General features: G+C 39.8%; 1 protein-coding gene and 1 long non-coding RNA gene across 2 annotated transcripts in view; one reads left to right on the top strand and one right to left on the bottom strand.

Annotated features, from left to right (window-relative positions):
• Nucleotides 1-19,752, top strand: part of Wls (Wnt ligand secretion mediator) — a 101,101-nt gene that overhangs the window by 35,523 nt on the left and 45,826 nt on the right. The window lies entirely within an intron of this gene.
• Nucleotides 1,462-15,034, bottom strand: LOC114103699 (uncharacterized). The gene is made up of 3 exons (XR_003584718.3): nt 14,768-15,034; nt 12,903-13,086; nt 1,462-1,858 (listed from the first exon to the last, which is right to left on the bottom strand). It is a non-coding gene; the product is annotated as an uncharacterized lncRNA (long non-coding RNA).

Genomic DNA, 19,752 nt, shown 5'->3' with positions numbered 1-19,752 from the left:
GGTTGAAAAGGAAGAAAACATTTTTTTACTGAAATAGGATTAGGGATGCAAGGCAAAGAGAAAAGGTGTGTTGAAAATTGCTCTGGCTGGGTGCAGTGGCACACACCTATAATCCCAGCCGTTTAGAAGGCTGAGGCAGAAGGGTAGCAAGTTTAAAACCAGCCTCAGCAAAAGTGAGATGCTAAGCAACTCAGTGAGACCCTGTCTCTAAATATACAAAATAGGGCTGGGGATGTGGCTCAGTGGTCGAGTGCCCCTGAGTCCAATCCCTGATAAAATTAATTAATTAATTAATTAATTAAAATAAAGAAAAAGAAAAAGAAAATTGCTCTACCTGGGCCTATCCATAAATTGAAGCACTTTTTCAAATTACGATTCTCTATATCAACAGTAATCTTGATATGCAGTTACATACAGTTTACACTGTTTAGGAATTAGAGCAATTTATGTACCTGATTGACATCTTATCTGAAATGAGTACATTATGCTGAGATACTTTTCTAGAATGCAGTTTTCTTTTTCCCATTCCTTCAATCTCTCATTTACCTTTTCAAACTGTTCTTGAGGGTCCACCATGGCCAGGCACTGCCCTGATGGCTGGACATGCAGGCACAAATGGGGATGCTGTTCTTCAAGGGGCTATGGTAAAGTGGAAATGACAAACAACCAATTATGACAGTATGTGTACTGGGTGCTCTGACCAAGGTATATCCTGGGAGGCTGTAGCAACATAAAAAAAAGGCTTTAGTGCAAGGAAAGGGCAGGCTGTTTGTCTGTGGGGGCAATGATGCATGCAGGTGAGCAGACATACTCCAGGTGAGAGTCTTGAGAAGCCTGTAAACAGATGGCCTTGAGTTTGGAAGTGAGTAAAAGAGCATTCTAGATAGGAGGAAATGGCCAATAGGAAGTCCCAGACTAACACAAGAACCCAGAGCATTCAACCATTGTTTCCCACGTTCCCGTTTCTTATCTGTTGACTCGCTCAAAGTCCCAACTATATGGCAAGTGCTAGGTACCAAGAATATAAGATTGTATAAGACATGACTTTTGTAAGGGAGTAGGGGAGAGGTTGTCTGGAAAAAAGACAATAAAACTATGAATGAGAAAGAATGTGTAGGTACTTTAATAAAAGGATTATGCACTACAGTGTGTTAGCTTTGGGAAGGAAGCAGTGTGTCATAGGATGAGTCTTTTAATGATTTTGCAAACCTTAAGGTTTGGGATTTAGTATTCCTAGTCCCCAAAATATCTTCAGTAAAAGAAGAACAAGGGCTGTAACAGGAATTCTAGGAGGACAAGACAGGTAGATTGCCTGATGAAAAAAGGTCGATGACACAGTGTTCTGTTACCTGGGGTGGTTGCTTGTGGTTTATTTTAGGTATAATCTCTTAGATGCCTAGCTTCAAGTATAAAGGAAAATGTTTATTCTGTAATAATTAAAATAATTGCTATCTACTGGCTCTATTTGTGCTGGGTAACAAATTAGCCAAAATTTAGGAGCTCAAAATCAGTAAGTATTTATTATCTCTACACTTAACGGGGATCAGGAAGATACACACAGCTTCAATTGAGAGTCTCTGGCCCAACCTTCCACTTGAGGCTGTGGTCAAGCTGTTGTCCTAGTCTGTGGTCTCATCAGAAGGCTCGCAGGCTCTATTGGGTGGGGGGATCTGCTTTTGCACTCACCATTGGTTGTTGGTAGGCTCCTATTCCTTCCCGTGTGGGACTATCCTCGGGGCTGCCTGGCAGCATGGCAGCTGTCCTCCTTCAGGGACTCCCACCCAGGAGAATATGAGGAGTATGTTCCAGGAGAGGCCATTCAGTCTTGGAAGTGATATACCATCATTTCTGCTATACTCTGTTGGTTAGAGAAGAACTGGTTAGGCCATCCCACACTCTAGAGAGTGATTAACAAGGCATGAAATCCAGATGGGCTCATGGAGAACCTTCTGAGATGCTGTCCACCTGAATGTGTACTTTTCAAAGGAAACAAGGTTTTATTTGAAATATGTTCCCTGATTTATGTCTCAATAACAAGGTAGAGTAGTAGAATATACATTTTAAGAGAATGGTCTCAGGAGTCCCACAGCAAAAGGTCTAAGTCCCTGCAAGTTACAGAACCTCTCTGAGCCAATTTTGTCATCTATAAAATATGGATAATAATTTCCAATTAACCAAGTCACCTTAAGGAATAAATTAATTTATGTAAAGTTCTTAGTAATATTATTTAAAAATTAAAGAATAAAATAAAAGTAACTATTATAATGATCGTTCCTGAAGTTCATCCCCTTTACCAATTTTAATTTCTATATTTTGGTTAGTGAGATTATAAAAGAAACATAACTTTAATTTTATCATTACTCTGTACAAGACAACCTTAATTACTATCAAATAAGACTCGGCATTCAGCGCCCTTCGATTCTGGTCTTCTCTCTCACTGTTGACCTGGACATACCGACTGTGTCCTCGACCATGTTCAGAGAGTATCCCCTTGCACAGCTTTGATTATAGTGACCTTAGCGCTCTCTTCCTTTTTCTTTTCTCTTTTTTTCCTGCAGTGCAAGGGATCAAAACGTGGTCCAGGGCTTCCAGGTATTCAGCAAGTACTCCCCACTGAGTCACACCCCAGCCCTACCTCATTTGTCAACAACCTCCTTCCCATAAATGAAGGAATTCCAATTGAAAATCCACTCATCCTTCAAGACATCCTAACTCTCACGTGCCCCTGGAGCCTTCCCAAGTATTTTCTATATTCCCCTCCTCCATTCCCTCCTAGGTACCCTTCATCTTCCTCCAACACCCCTCATCACTGGCTTGTGATGTCCACTCTGTCAACCTCAGTGCTCACTACTGACTTATTTTCTAGGACTCCTTGTTAAATGGTGACCTCCCAGTGGGAGGCTTGTGTGTTGTTTACATTTACATAACTCACAGCTTTGTGATGAAAACATTTCTTGGATTGTATCATTCTGCCAAAATATGAACATAAAGATTGAGGTGCTTGCCCCTTCCTAATCTGAAATAAGGGTTTTGTTATTTAAATAACATTTCAGTAATCATTAACACTGACACATTGATTCTGGGCCCAGTTGTTCATATATTGCTTATACTAATAAAATTGTGGTTAAGATTTCAGAATTGACCCTGAGGTCATGTGTTCTACTTTCCAGCCACCTGTTGCTCTGACAGGCTACTGTTGAGAGCCAAGTTTAACTCTTAGGAAGGCATTTTGCTGCATGTTCTGCTTTCAGATTGTGAAGAAAATATTGGATGATTTTGTCATTCTGCCTTTTGCATTTTTTAAAATGACTGGCCTATAATTCAGTTTTAGAATTTGGCATCAGTTAGTAAAATAATCTAGAGCCTCAGGTGAGTTCATGTGAAATTTTAGAAGTTGATGATACATTTCTAAAATTTAATTATACCACCAAAGTTGGGAAAAAAGTTCTTAAGTAGGTTTAGTGAAATTTTTTATAACTAGAATTGTATTTTTATAGATACTTCACTGATAGTATAAAATAACTCAAGTACTTTTTCTATTTCATTTTTTACCAGTTCACTATAAATGCATTAGATATTTCAGAATTCTCCCAGCTCATTTGAAATGTATTGAAAGCTCAGTATTCACAATTATCAGCTTAAATGTATCAATAAAATGATTTTAAATTCAAGTATTGAGCATTTATCCCAAACAAGAAACTAGGAAATAATTCTACATTAATAATTTTATAGATGAATTACTTCTCAGCAAATGTTAAACCTAAATAACAAATTTCCCATGGTGGTGAGGCTTTCACTAAAATATTTCTATACGTAAATGAAATTTGAATATCTTATTTTTTTTACTCCCTCAAATATGTCTTCAGGCTCCAAAATACATACTATCTTTGCTATAGATTAGGTATAGTTTGAATATTCATGTGTTGGAAGCTTGGTTCCTTGTGTAGGGTATTGAGAGGTAGTAGAACCTTTAAGAGGTGGGGCCTAGTAGGGAGTGATATCATTGGGGACGTCACCCTTGGAGGAGATTAATGTAATTCTTATGAAATCATTACATTAATATTAGACCCCATGGAAACAAATTATAAAGAGAGTGAGCCTGGCTCCTGATTCCCTCTGATTTCCTGTCTTACCATGTATCTCTTCTGTACATACCTATTTCCTTTTTGGTTTTTCCACCATATTGGGATGTAGCCAATGGTTTCCTCACCAGGGACTAAAGAGATGGGGTTGCCCAGTCATGGACTCATTCTTCTAAACTGTGAAGTAAATAACCCTCTTTTTTTTTTCTAAAGTACCAAGCTATGGGTATTTTGTTATTTTATTATAATGACAGAAAAATGATATTGTCTTTTTTCATTGATAGATATAAATGTATGAATATAGATATTTTAATTATAATAATACTTAAGACAAGTCTGAGTTTTCTTCTGATTCTGTGTTAAGAATGCATGAGATTGCCTGTTCACTTTTATATTTTACCATTACTTGGATTCCTTTCTGACAGCAAGAAATGAGACATGAGAAAAGAGTTTCGGGGAGTGTGAGAAACAAGATCTTTTTATATGTGAATGGCTTCCTGTTCATCAAAGATTCAGTTGTAATGATATTACCTCACATGCAAGAAGTCAGGAATGGACCTCTTTAATTAGAAAAACAAACTTTTCCAGTCAGTCTATGAAATGAATTTAAATTTCAAACGATGAGAGGAGATATCATATTTGGGCTGTGAATTAAAGCTGGGACTTCCCATATATGCTGGTCAAGAGTTTTTACCTGCCTTTGAAGGGTCATCAAACAGATAATATAATCTAAGGACTACATATTTTAAATAACTTATGATTATTTGGGGCTAAATGTTTATTATTTTTAATCATTCAATTTGAAGGTGATTTAGCTAGGATCTGAGATTTGAACAAAAGCTTAGATATCTAGAAAAGCATTCACTCACCCAATAAAAACTGGTCATTGTTTGATAAATTCTAGAATTTACTCAGGCTGGTACCTTTGGGAAGACAGCAGTGGCAATATAGGGTAATTTATATAAGTGATGTGTGTATTATATTTGAGAGTACATATCATGCAAAAAAGTAATATGCATTTGAAAAAAGTATATATTATAGAGGGTTGGGACTTTCAGCCCTATCCTCCAGGCTCCTGGGGGAGGAAAGGGGCTGAGGTTTGACTTGATCTCCAGTATCCAACAAGGGGCCTCACCCTTGGAAGAGGTTCCTGTTGTTGTATGAAATCCTGTTTAGGCCCTGTGGGAACAAGATTTAAAAATCCTGGCCTCTGTAATATCCTTTATAATAAACTGGTAAGTGGTAAGTAAAGTGTTTCTTTGGGTCCCATTCTCTAGCAAATTAGTCCAACCCAAGGAGAGGGTCTTGGGAATCTGGATTGTTGGCCAAAGGTCACATACCTCACATTGGCCACAATCTGTGCTTGCTCCTGGTATCTGAAGTGGGGTGGTTTTTGTGGGACTCAGCCCTTCAACCAGTGGGATCTGATGCTGTTTCCACATAGGTAGAAATAGAAGAATGGAGTCATAGGGAGAAAGCTTCAAGACAGAGGGACCTGTTTTGAACAGAAAATTTGGAATTTTCAAGGGTTTAAAAATCCCTTGGGCTAAAGAAATACTGGTAAGTGATGGGTGGCAAAGCCAGGCATATTCTGTTCTTACATAATGAAAGCATTCTGTTTTGCTTTGAGCCCTGGGCTGGATACTACAATCCAGTATCAGTCTCTTGTAACTGTGAATGACTAAATGAAGCAGTAGAATTATTTTTGTAAGTGGCAAGTGATTTTTCTTTCTCCAAACTGAAAGCATTTCTAGTGAAAAAAATAATTAGAATGACATTAAAATTAACCAAAATGTTTTAAAGTTAGATGACCAAGCGTCCCGTGATTGTGCCTTTGTCATGGAGCGTTAGATAGATATCAAGGGAAGACCATCATAAAAGAAAAAAGAAATAATCTATTGATTTTTAAAAATAAACTCACATTATCTAAGATGGGGTGAGTTTGTAGAAGAAGGGTAGCCAAGGAATCCCTTCGGGAAGTAATTTTTGGCCTTTAGCCAAGCTTCTTAATTCTGTGTTTATTGATGCTTCTGGGAGAACTTTATGGATATGGAATGACATACACCTGGGGAACTGTACTACTATGATGGAGCAGGTCATCTGGAGTGTCACTCAACTGGATTTCCATGTTTTAGTAACTACAGAAAAGCAATCCTGAGTTCACTCTCCTAGCCTTTACTTCCACTCCTCCTCAAAGAGGGATTGATTCATGAGCCTCTTACAGTTTCTGTTTATAAGATATATTTCTAATTGGATCATTTTCATCATAGGCCAATATCACAAGATTTTAAAACTTACATTTAAATTTCTTCATGCTACCACAGTCAGAGTCAACAGGCAGAAATAAAAAAACATCAGCTTCTTCTTCTGCTCTCCTGTCCTATCCTCCCCAAAAAGATAAGCTGAAAAAGCTCAAAATATACCGGAAGGATCTCAGAGACTTAAATGGAATAGGATATTTTTCAGGATTAGGTAAAAGGGAAGGTGGTTGCCAGGGTTCAAGATGGGCTTCATGACTAATCTCTTGATTCCTATAAAATTGTGAATCCCCCATCCTGCAAGCCAAGGTTAGCACCTAGGATTTCTTGGTATGTGTCATCTTATTGACTTGAGATGGAAAGAAATTAACATCATGGGAAAGACTGATGTTTAACCTTGGATACAGAAGATTAGGGACATGTTTGTTCTCTCTCACTTATGGATTATCTTTCCCTTGAGGGAATCTTCTAGCACATGAGTACAGTTCTTCCTTTGTAACTGACCATTGTGAACATGTTGGTATTGGTAGGCTCTTGGGAACCTTTGGCTTTGTTTTCACTGGGTGTGATTATTGTAAGCACATTACTTAGACAAACTCACTACAGAGCTCCCTGTCTATTAGCATCACTATGAACCTCTGTCTGGCTCAATGATTTTATATTATCTATTTAAAAATGAAGAAATTAAATCCAGAAGCAGAGTAGAGCTCCTCCAAAATCTTTCCAGGATTTTTTATTACAGCCTGAGTTTCCCTGATCTGAAAATTTTAAATCAGAAATGATGCAAAATCCAAAACTTAGTTCTGAGTGCCAACATGACACTGTAAGTGGAGAGTTTTGCACCAGACCTTTTTTTTTTATCCCAATTAATACACAGGTAACTAAAAGTATTGACTGAAATGACCTTAGGCTCTGGTATAAGGTGTATGTGAAACATAAATGAATTTCATGTTTATACTTGGGTCCCATCCTCATATCTCCTTATGAACATACAAAACATTATAATATATATATAATCTCAAAATACTTCTGCTCCCAAGCATTTTGGATAAGGGACATCTGGTCTGTAATGTTTATAGTTTGGTATATCCAATCTCTCCACTCTTTCCAGTCAGCCATTGGCTTGTTGATCAATTTTACATTAGGAAATAGATTACATAAGGTAGATCTCATCTTAACACTCATTTATAATGTTGAGCAGTCTAGAAATAATTAGCAAACATCAACTGTCTTATTGCAGGTGGCTCTGAGCACTGGCAGAAATGTTACAGGGCTCTTGAGCTTGTAATCTTCAGGCAGTTCAACAGGTGGAGTTCAGAGCTATATAAGCCCCCTGATGTTCTATATAAAAATTTGGTCCTATTTTTTTTATACTCATTGTTGGAGTAAGAGTGTTTATGGCTTTTGTCAGGTTTGCAAATGAATGATTTGCCCAAGTTAAAGGACCAGTCCTTTAATTTACCAGATAAAGAAACCTTTTATCTCAGGGAGTGATACTTGCCCACCGTGGCACAGTTGGCTGGAGCCAGAGCAGGATCTCCTGGTTGTACAATAAGAGTGCAGATGGGGGCTGGCTCTAGGCAGTACAGGTCAGCTAGTCTTCTACCAAACAGCAGTCTCATATTCTTGGATAGAAGTTGTACTGGTCTTTCTAAAATGGCATTTTTTCAGTTTTTAAAAACCTCCCAATCTGTACTTCAGGGAATGTGGTGCAGTCTAGAAATTAGACTAGGTGGTAGGTTGGTCCTGTTTATAGTGCCACAGCTGCAGATCACCCACCTGTCTCATTTCCTGCTCTGAGTTTAGAACATAAAAGAGGAGATTCTCTTTGCATCCATAACAAGTATACCCTGGTTACTAAAAATAGAAACCTAGTGACATCATTGCCGTTCATAATGTGAACAGCAGAGCAGCCACCAGCAGCAGATTGTGTAATGGTAACCCCTCCTATATAGAAAATGCATTTGTGTTTCTACCTCAACTTCTAACTTTGAGTCTTCTTTTCTATATTTAAATGCCAGCCAATCATATAACATAGCTAATGTGAGTTTCTTTTATGAGGAAATCACACCTTTATTTTGGTTAAGAAAAAAAAGGAATTAAAATTATTTTCTGGGTTATGCTTTTCAAAGCAAAAGGAAGTTAGATAAGGGTAGGAAAATCCTTTGTTAGGCAAGGCAGAATTCTACTAGCGAAAGTAGTAGGTTGTTTTTTCAAACAGTTGTCCAACAAATCTCTTTCTGGCTTTGATCGTTATTCATATTAGGACTTCAAAGAAAAGCCCAGGCCTGACCTAACAAGTGAGATTATGCCTTCATGAAAGGTAAGATTTGAGGGAAGATTGCAACTGTTTAAATTTAGTATCTTAAAGTTGCTGTCATGTAGACAAGAGTTCTAATAGTTGGAGGTGTTCAGCAATGAAAAGGTGGTCTCCACAAGTTGTGAGAACCCGGCCACTAATGATGGTCAAGCAGAAGGTGACTGATGGGGATCGTTAGATGACCACAATGATAGCTTGCACTGGGTGGTGCTTTCCTTACAAAATACTTCTGTGCCAGAGATGTTAGTGGTTGTCTCTGTTGCCAGTTGTTGGCTTTGGCTCTGGCTCATGCCCTTTTCTTGAAGAACTTGCCCAACTTTTCCCTGATTGTTCTATCACCCATACTGAGCCGGCAAGCTAGCTATGTGATCAGTCTCCAGCCACAGCTGATCAATCAGACTAGGGATGGGCCCTTGCCCAAGGGGAATCAATCACATTCTCTCTTGTAAGAAATTTTGATTCAATAATTCATGCTCCACTTCCATCAGCACTTAAACTGGTCAGTCCTGAGGCCCACCAGGGCAGCCATAGTTCCCATATGCACAGAATGGCAGAGAAAGTTGCCTGGCAGAGAGAAATCAGATGCAAAGAAGGAAGTGGGGATGAAGGACTATGTGGCATAATTATGATGGACCACAGAAGATGACTTTACTCCGACAGCTTTCTGTGTGTGCATGGCTGCAAGCTCATCAGCACATTCTGCTCTTGCCTTTCCTGAGATACTCCAGTATTCTTCTAGCTAATTTCTGCTTAAGCTAGAATAGGTGAAATCCTGTTGCTTGCAACCAACCAATCTCAGATGAAGAATTTATTTTTATTTCTTCTTATCTTGTTAATAATTTTCTGTGGCCAAATGAAAAAGCTGAAGATAGGAGAGGTTAAAGGATTATCTAAAGACTCCTAACTGAGCGGTAGAGGGGTTATAAGTGTGTGTGATTTTAAGACTTGATCCTACATGGGTCTAGGGATAGTGCTATGGAACTGGTTTCCTGTTTTTAGTGGGAAATTAGCCTAGGTGACCCCCAAGTTCCCATCTGTTTTAACTCTCTGATGCTCAGAGTCCAGGACTTGCTCAAGATTCTTTGGCTTTATAAAATGTTCTAGGTATCCCTTTGGTTTTGTAAATAAGTGACTTTAGACACTTTCAAATGTCAGCCTGTTGAGAAGACCCTGCTCAGTGAGATTCGATGCTTCTTTATTGGATGAGCCTTAGAGTTGGAGTTGGAATGAGTGACATTTTTGTATTTTTATTCTGTGGTGTGTTACCTTGTGTTCATTTCTAGTCCTTGGGTAGGCAGACAGGGTTGGTGTACTGGAAGTGTATTTTTAGTCTGACATTAAAAAATGTATCATAGACACCAACACAGGAAACATTTTTTAGGTGAGTCAGTATATAAATAATCTCAAAGAGTTTTCATAATGGGATGGTAGGTCTTTAATTTAAAAGTCCCTGCATCTTCAGCCCCTTTGCCAACCTCATTCATTCATTCCATTGTTACTTATTGGACTTCTTCAGGCTAGCATGTTGCTTAGGATTTAAGAAAGAAAGATAAACGCTTATCCCTTATAATATAGCTTCAAAAAATGCTATTGCCCTTCTTTGTTCTCTCTGTCCTGCAAGAGTGAGTTTTTTGAATGCAGGAACAGCATGTTGTTCATCTTTATGTCCCCATACTTAGCATTGTCCTAGGCACAGTCAATACTCAAGATATTTTCAGAATAATTAGCTAGGAGCCCACAGTCTAGTTCAGAGAGAAAGAAAAAAAAATTGTACCAATATGTCTAATGCCTTCAGTGCCCAAAGTATTCTATGAACACAGAGTAGAAATGATGAACTCACTAGAAAGGTAATTTTTGAGTTGAATCTTGAAGGATGGAGTTTTAAAGGTGATGTAGGAATTTGTGATATTATGCAAAGGCAAACAAACAATCCAAAGGCAGCCTTCTTTTGTTCTGGGAACTGAAGGAACTTGGAGTAACAATGACAGCATGAGATTAAGTACTTCAAACCAGAGGGTTTGAGCTGAATCCTTGACCTACTACTGACAGATAATGTGACCTTTGGCAAGCAAGTTTTTAAAACTTCGGTGAACTCCCATTTCTTCATCTACAGAATAGAGATAATAGTAGTGCTACCTATAGAGAGTGGTTATAAGAATCAAACTGGAAATAATACATGTAAAGCTGTTACCTTGTAAGTGCTTGGCACATAGTATATGTTCAGTCAGAAAGAGTAGTTATTATTCTGGGACTTGAATAGAAAAGATAAATATGAGCTCTAGAGAGAGCATCCAAAGCCCAGAAACATGTGGCAGGGCTAAGTATTCAGAACAAGGCCCTGGTAGATGCTGGTCACAGTCCTTCTTTACTTCAAGACAGTGGTTATTAATTTCAGGTCAAGGACTTTAAACCTGGGAGAAAAATGTGCATAGGCCTTATTCATACATTTAGTTTAGGTGAGATAATTTCATCCTAAGCCCTGTAGCTTATCCATAGAACTCAGTTTTAAATCCAAAGGTAGAAGTTCCACATTCATAGTTTAGGTATGCCCCATGAGTTCCAAATTATGTGTTGTGATCAATTAAGCAATTGAAGAACATCTTAAAATACTAGAGAAATTCCTTAGGAAAATGTGCCCATGGGTCATGATTTAGTTATATTTGACTGTAAACATATTAACATGTAAGCTGTTTTGAAATTAGAGTAATAAAGCAAGTGGGAGAAGAGATGTTTTGGAGACAACCTAGAAGGAAACAATAAGACATGAGTGAGGACATGGGAACATTTCTGGATGAAGATAAAAACTCAAGCAAAGGCATTCAGGTTGAGGGAAGAAACCTTTGTAATGCATCTTTTACGCATGCTCAATGATTGATGTTCAAGGTTAACTCTCCTGTTCTCTATTAGGTCATTATTGGAGAACAAATTTTAAAGCTCTGCAGACTGAAATGAGAGGTGACTTGTCCAAAGTCACCTGATTTTCAGGTGAGAAAGTCAGGACTAGGACCCATGTTTTTCCACCATGAAATGCTGCAAAATAACACATTGTCTGCAAAGTGAACCCATTCATTAGGCTACAGACCAGTATCCATACTGGAGAAAAAATCCAAGCTCCTGAGAGACAGAGGGGCCCTATCAGTGAGTTGCCTTAATGACCAGACTAAGAAATTGGAAGTTTAATCCTTAAGAAGAGGAATTGAGAATCACATATCTAGTGTTGAAATGAAATGGTAGAATTCAGGATTGGAGACTCATCGCTTGTCCTTTGAATTATACAGCAGCTGGAAATCACATTACTTTTTTCTTATCTGGACTTCTCACTTGGAGGTGTTCTGATGGGAGGGCATCTGTGAACTTTTTAATGGGAGCAGTGCTAAACCTGGGTTAGGGCCATGTTCTCCCTGGGCTGGCTTCAGGGCAGGTAAAATCCCACTCCCTGTTGCTTTTTAGCTACAGACACAGCCACTGCGCCACCACCAGCTGAGTGACTCGGAATCCAGGGGTTGCCAGTAATTGTGGGTTTAAGTCACAGAGGAAAAAAGATAAGAGGAGAGCCAGGCTGGTTTTTCCACAATTAAATGTTGCCTCTCGGGCTTCTCTGTTGGCAGGAATCCAAGAGGTCAGGATCCACCAGCCATATTATTTTTCTCCCTGGCTGCCTGCTCTCATTTGTATCCCCTCCTCATTCATGGGAAGGAAGAAAAGGTGGGTTGGAAATAAAAAGCTTGTTCTAGCCTACTTTTTCCTCTGCGAAACTTGTCAGAAACAAAGCTTTTCCATGAGACAGACGGGATCCCTTCTAGTAGGTGGCTCTTCCTGCATGCACTTTCTATCTCCTCTCTTCTTTCCTTGCCAACAGCAGAAATATATTCTGGGGGTTGAGGGGAGGGGGGCTGTTGAAATTCACTTTTCTCTTTTTATAGTCATGACAAAGTTTTTTTTTTTTTTTTTCCTCAAGTACTGATAGGTACCTGGTGCTGTGGGACTTTTGCATTTGTTAATTGTTAACTTCAAATTCTTGTCCCTTATCACTCCAAGGCCATAGTAGGTGTCCTGAGGGCAGGAATGGTTTACAGTTCTTTGTTTTTTGCCCCAGTGCCTTAAAGGTAGAGAAGGCAATTAGACAGCTGCTGTTGTTTTGATTTCTACTTTCCTAAGATATTAGAATAAGAAGGAACTTTCATCAGCACCGGATCAAACTTCAACACTCAGTGAAAGAACACAGTGTGTAAAGTGACTTACCTTGTACAATGAATAACTGCCTTCCTAGAGGGAGCAGCAGTTCTCCTAACACGTGACTCACTGACATAAGCTAGAGCTGTGAATCCACCAAATCCACTAGTCTCTTTCAGACTTTAGCAGTCTGACCACCGGTCTTGTTTCCTTGTTGTGAGATTGCCCATGATTGTTTTTATCTGCCAGGCATCTGTACGGGTGAAAACGTCTCCACTTAGTAAGCACTCAAAAAGGCAAGTTTCTAAGAATCATTGTTTCATTTATTTTTAAAATTCCAAAATAGTAAATAAATAAATTAAATGAATTCCATGCTGCCTTTATAAGAACACACATTTCTCAGGTCAATTCAATATCAAAAAGTGGTATCTGCTGGTGCCTGGTGAGAACTTAGAAGGGACAGCAGTAATTGGGCTCCTTTTTTTTTTTTTTCTTTTTGAATGCTTTATAATTTTTATTGGTGCATCATAATTATACATAATAGTGGAATTTGTTGTTACAGCCTCACACCAGCACATAATATAACAATATAATTCGGTCAATTCCATCCTCTAGTGTCTCCCATCCTCCTCCCCTTTGTCCCCTTCTATTTTCAGGAGATCCCCCTCTTTTCTCTTTTTACTCTCTAGCTTCCGCATATGACCCTTGATTTTCTGACGTTGGCTTATTTCACTTCACAATGCTTTCAAGTTCTACCTATTTTCCTACCAAGTGATATAATTTCATTCTTTCTTATGGCTGAACAAAACTCCATTGCGTACGTATGCTACAACCATTCATCAGTTGATGGGCACCTAGGCTAGTTCCATAGCTTGGCTGTTATGAATTGTGCTGCTATAAACATGGGTATCCGTATACAGTATAGCATGATGACTTTAATTCCTTAGGACAAATGCTAATAGCTGGATCACACAATGGTTCCACTTATAGTCTGCTGAGGAACTTCCATATTGATTTCCATAGTGGTTGTACTAATTTGTAATCTCACCAACAGTGTAAAAGTATCATCCCCCCCACCACATCCTCTCTAGCACTTATTATTTGTATTATTGCCATTCTACCTGGAGTAAGATGAAATCTCAGTGTTGTTTGCCTTTCCTTGATTGCTAGAGATGTTAAACATTTTTTTTTCATATATTTGCAAGCCACTTGTATATCTTCTTTTGGAAGTATCTGTTTAGCCCATTTGCCCATTTCTTGACTGGGTTTCTTTTTGGTTTTTTGTTTTTGAGTTCTTTATATATTCTGGATATTAATCCTCTGTCAGAAAAGTTGCTGGCAAAGATTTTCTCCCATTCTGCAGGTTCTCTCTTCATGCTCTTATTTCCTTTGCCATGCAGAAGCTTTTTAATTCAGTGCCATCCCATTGATTAATTCTTTGGATTATTTTCTGACCTTTCAGCATCCCTAATAATGCTCTTGAAAGCAGATTTAGCTGGACTAGAAATAGAAATTCCCTCCGCCCACAGGAAACACCTTTTCCTGTCTCCTGTCACCCTTCAACATAAGGGAGTGTGGGTTGATTTATTCAACTGTGAGTAATGGAGCACCTACCTCCCGCACTCAATGTGGAGTCAGAGGCTAGGAATGTGAAGTAGCAGAGGAGATGACAAGCTACCAGGACCCACTTGCTGAGCAATTGACATGAACATCCATGAGTGATATGGACATAAATGGCACGAAAGGGAAGTCCCAGGCTAAGGAAGGTGTGCATGGCAGGATGCTGCCCCAGATGGTGCTAAGGGGCAAGACTGTGGAGAGATGCCTGAAGAGGTCAGCAGAGGCAAAGAGTTGCTAACATTAGCTACAAGTGCAGAGAAAGGATTTCAAGGGAAAGACAGGGAATGGAAGAATGGAAAGGAAGTCCTTCTTACCACTCCTGTTGATGTGGGTAGCTTTCATCAAGGAAGGGGCAATAGAGATCTTCCATGGCTCAACCAAGGGTCATGCTTGTCCATAATGCTCCTTTCCCTCACATTCGTATGCCTCTCTTGTCCTCTTTGTAATGTTCTGAATCTGTCCATCTTCTAGAAGCCTGAGTAGCAGCAGAATGGTATCCCATTGCCACCAGAACTTTAGGAAATGCCCCAGATGATTAATCAAGGAAGGACCTTATTTGCCCACAGAACCCCAAATTCTGCAGTAATTCTCCCCATAAGCCATATGAGACAAATGCTCTGTGTGAATAATACTGGCCTCACTCCAGCAATAACACAGCTGTTGAAACAGCTTAGTCACCGGGCGATGGAGGTAGTGTGGTGAGGGACTGCTGGGGTGCACTGAACTGACATTTAGCTGGCTGGCTGTGGCCCTGAGAGCCAGCAACAGATCTGTGGGAGAGCTGCGGAGAGAATCTGCTTCCTGTCCACAACACTCCCTTGTTTCTTTTGAAGCCTAACCATAATCCCCTCCCTGGGTAAGGCAGACTGAAGAGGAAAACTGAAAACATTTTAGAACTGAGGGGAAGAAAGAAAAGAACTGGTTCACTCTTTTTAGACACCTGGTCTCTCCCCCTGCATGATCCATGTTTATTTTCTGGATCACTGTTTTCTTTCTTTCTTTTTTTAATGCCGCAGGCTAGGTAGAATGTAATTTAAATATGGTGGAGGAGGAGAAAAAAAATAAAACAGTTTACATTTATCTTATCTAGAAAGACAGTATGACTCTTAGCTCTGGGTGTCCAGGTGATGTATGAAAAAGTTAGGGAAAGTCCTGGCCCTTCTGCCTGGTCTTGCCTGGATTCTTGTAGCAGCTCCACCCACCTGAGTTCTTGCCTGAAGGATTCTGGGCAAATTTGGGCAGAGTACTTAACCAGTCTCATCAGAATTTTGGGAGGACTAATAAACTGCCACAGAGTGACCCCCCATTCCTCCTCCAGCCCTTTGAAGAGCTGACCTTTGTGTTTTCTCTTTGTCCTGTGCTCCTTCTGCACTGTTTGTTTTGGAAGTTGTTAAGTTAAATTAGCCATCCCTTTCCTTTCCTGGTTGCTGTATGAGAAGGCAGCTGTCAGTCGGTGAACTCTGCCATCATCTATTTTTAGATTCAGTGTGAACGAAGCTCTCTTCTCTAATTGCATTCAGAGAGAGAGAGAGAGTGTGTGAGAGAGGGAGGGAGGGGAGGGCAGGTAGATTTTCACAACCATCAAATAAGCTATTCCAAATGCTCTGTGTCCTGAAGGTGTCCTGGGGAGAAAGCAAAGACACCCACTGTGTGTTTTCTTCCCTTGGCTGTCAGATTTGTTTTCTCTCCACATTTGTGTTGATTATGGTCAAATAAGAAAGAGCTGTGGCCACATTCGCTTTCCAGTGTTTTAACACTTGCCAGTTTCTCGATGGTTCTGATTTCTGTTGCTTTTGTTAGAAAAAAAGATAGGCTCACTGTTGAGTTCAAATTCCTTGGAAAACAAATTTCTTAGAAAATATCTTTCAGGAGGTATTTTCTATGACATTAAATCATGTTAAACACACAGAGAACTATGGAGTACAGGAGGTCTCCCCATGGCTCTCTAACTTCCCTCCACTGCCCCCCCATGCCCTCCGCCAGTCTGCTTTTCACATAGGTGACAAAATCTTGCTTAAACATTTTAAACTGAATGCCACAGCAGGCCATACAAAAACTTCATTCTTTTGTGCTCAGGCTGTTCCTGCTCTCCATCCTTCACATTCCCTCCAGTCTTTCTCTCACTTTCCTCACCATATTGAATTGACTGCTCCCTGCTGTTTGTGCTTACCTGACTTTTTACACATGCAGCTTCTCCCATCCATAATTTCTTCTCATATCTTGCTGTCTAGTGAACTCTAGTCCTTTGATTCACAGGTAAACATCACCCTTTCTGGATGAGGTGATCCAGAAGGTCATGTCTTCTACGCTGCATTCCTGGAGACCCCTACCCAGCACTCTTGATCTCTTAGTGCCAACTGTATACTTTCTATATACTTCAAATGCAGTATTAACTGCCTACTTCCTTATGAATATGCCTGCCTTTCCCATTTTACTGTGAACAATTTGAGGACAATGATACTTTCCTTATGTGTCTTCTTATCCCCACTACTGTGTGTGAAAACCAGGAGGTGCTTAAAAATGTTTGGTAGAGAAAGAATGAATTAAGTTCTTTAGTCCATCCAGTGTTTGAGGTTTCAGCTTATTTGGTGGAATCTCTTACCAGAAGTCCCTTCTAGTGTCTGATCCCTATGGACTAGGGGACATGATGCAGACATTAAAGGTCTATCCTTTTCTTGTTTAAGCCTCAAATCCTAAAGCAGCACTAGGTCAGATAATTCATTGGTTTCTAGCCCCTGGAATTGCATCCCACCTCTTCTCTTAACCCCTGGGTCCTCTCAAGGAGAACTCTAGTACATCCCCATGTTCAGAAGGGAAAAGGGAAAAGGAGACATCACCTCCCTCAGAATCACTTCCATTCATGTATCCCAGTACATTGTTCTTTTTTGGGACCATTGGGATTCATGGGCTAAATTTGAGCAAAATTCTTTCACTAAGCTGTGTGTGTGTGTGTGTGTGTGTGTGTGTGTGTGAGAGAGAGAGAGAGAGAGAGAGAGAGATTGATTATGTAAGGGTAGGAGTAGAGAAGAAAGTGTAATGTCACTACAATAGAGCAAACTCCCTGGTTGGTACAGAGATGATAGAGTGACAGGAAATTTAGGGTTATAAGAGTATTTGAAGGAAAAAGAATGTTGTTCAGGGGCTGGGATTGTGGCTCAGCAGTAGCGTGCTCTCCTAGCACGGGCAGGACCTGGGTTCGATCCTCAGCACCACATAAAAATAAATGCATTGTGTGTGTCCATCTACACCAAAAATAAATATTAAAAAAGCCTCAGTTTCTCAAACTGCCCATTATTCTTAAAAAAAAAAAGAAAGAATGTTGTTCATTAATTTGGTAAATACTTAATGAGTATCTCTTATGAAGACACGGGAGATATAACTATGAACAAGACTGAGGCAGTCCCTGGAGGTCAGCATCCTCCAATCTGTGGGAGGTATGTAGGACAGAGATGCAAATAAATAGGTAGGTACACTGAAGAAGGATAAGTGGTACAATTCTAGGCAAACAGCACTGTTGGAGCAAGAGGAGGAGAACTGCTTTGAGTTTTGATGGGTAAGAAAAGGCAGGAATGAATCTGCATAGAATTCTAGAAGATGAGCAGGAGTTAGACTTGTGGGGATACCTTGCACTATCTGCAGTCCCAGAGAAGTCTTATTCATTCTTTCAAAGGGGAACACCTTTTTTAAAAAATATTTTTTGGTTGTAGATGGACACAATATCTTTACTTATTTTTATGTGATGCTGAGGATTGAACCCAGTGCCTCCTAGGTGCTAGGCAGGTACTCTACCACTGAACTACTGACTCAGCCCCCCAAAGGGAGACACCTTTTAAAACTCTGATGTGCTAGTGAAGACTTTGCAACAATTGTCGTAACCTCAGGTATAAACATGAAATAACAGCCAGCATTTACTGAATGTTTATTGTATGGCAGGCCTCTGCAGAGTGCTTGGCATACGTGACTGTGATCATTCCTCATAGCTCTCAGTGATGGGCTTTACCATTACCTCCATTTTTAGATAGAAAAGTTCAGTGACTTGCCCAATGTTGCAAGGCACCAAGGTGGCTGCAACCCCAGGTTGGCTGGCTCTCTCCGGAGGTAAGTTCTTGCCATCTTCCAAGGCTGGAGGGGATGGAAGCTGTATTTGAGGTGGACAGCCTGAGTGAAAGGAGAGAAAAATCTCATAGGATTTGATGAAACTAAGGTGCTAAACAGCTTCCATACCTTAGCCTATTATGCCATTTAAGCAGTTTCCACTTTAGATCAAGGACAATATAAAGTTGTTGATGATATTTTGGAAATCAGCTTTCTCATGTCATTGTGAAAATTAGGAATGGGAAAGCGTTTTAGTCCTCAAGACTGGACATGATGGTGGCCTGAACAATGGGAATGTTGGTGAAGAGAAAGGAGATCAATCGGAAAGCCATCTAGCAGAGAGAATTGACCCAAATGGGAGGTATGGCTTTATGAATCATGGGAAAGGAGATATCAGTGGGAAGTGAACATATGGATTTAAAACTCAGGAGGGGAAATCTGGACTGGAGAGGGAGATTTGAATCCCAGGAGGAGATGGGTGTCCTTCTGGGTAGGTGTGTGGAGTCAGCAGAGAAAAGATCTAACCGACAACCTCATAAACACAAACAGGTGTAGCTTTTCCATATTCATTTGGTTGTAGAACAAGTGATGTTCCAGTTACCCTTTCCAGTTGTGCAGCCTTGATGCAGTAGTAGTCTTGGTTACAACATGGATGAGTTGATGTTTTCTAGTTGAGAAGTGCTATCATTTTGCAAAGGACCTGATATGAACAATGTTTTCCTTTGTCCCTAATCATGTTTCATTGACAGAGAGCTGACTTCAACTAGGAGATAATGCAACAGAACATAGCAAGAGAACTGGATGATGCTTAGAGACATGTCTTTGTATACATGGAAAATATTTCTCCACAATGCAAATGCTTGTCATGATGGAGAAAGAGGAGAGAGGTAGTATGAACTAAACTATTAGGCTGGTTTGTGAAATAATTGCACTCATTCATTGGTTTAACTGCTCACACCCAGGCCTGTAGGGCATCTTAAGAACATAGCCAGGGCCAAATTTATAATTAGCTGAGGCCATTTTGGCCAGACCTAACCTTGGATACAGGACAGGGTTGGTTTTGTTATTTCCTTAATTGAAAGCGTCAAGAAAATACAAGCCAGGTCAGAGAGTTTTTGATTGGGGAAGGAATGCTGCATAAATAACCCCAGATTATATGTCTGCTGGAGGACAGGAGGAGGCTGGTCTGTGAGGCCTCCTTCTG

The sequence above is a fragment of the Marmota flaviventris genome, chromosome 10, assembly GCF_047511675.1.
Source record: "Marmota flaviventris isolate mMarFla1 chromosome 10, mMarFla1.hap1, whole genome shotgun sequence".
In the NCBI taxonomy this organism is placed as follows: domain Eukaryota; kingdom Metazoa; phylum Chordata; class Mammalia; order Rodentia; family Sciuridae; genus Marmota; species Marmota flaviventris.
Note: the sequence above shows the minus strand (reverse complement) of the source record. Positions and strands in the feature narration are given on the sequence as shown.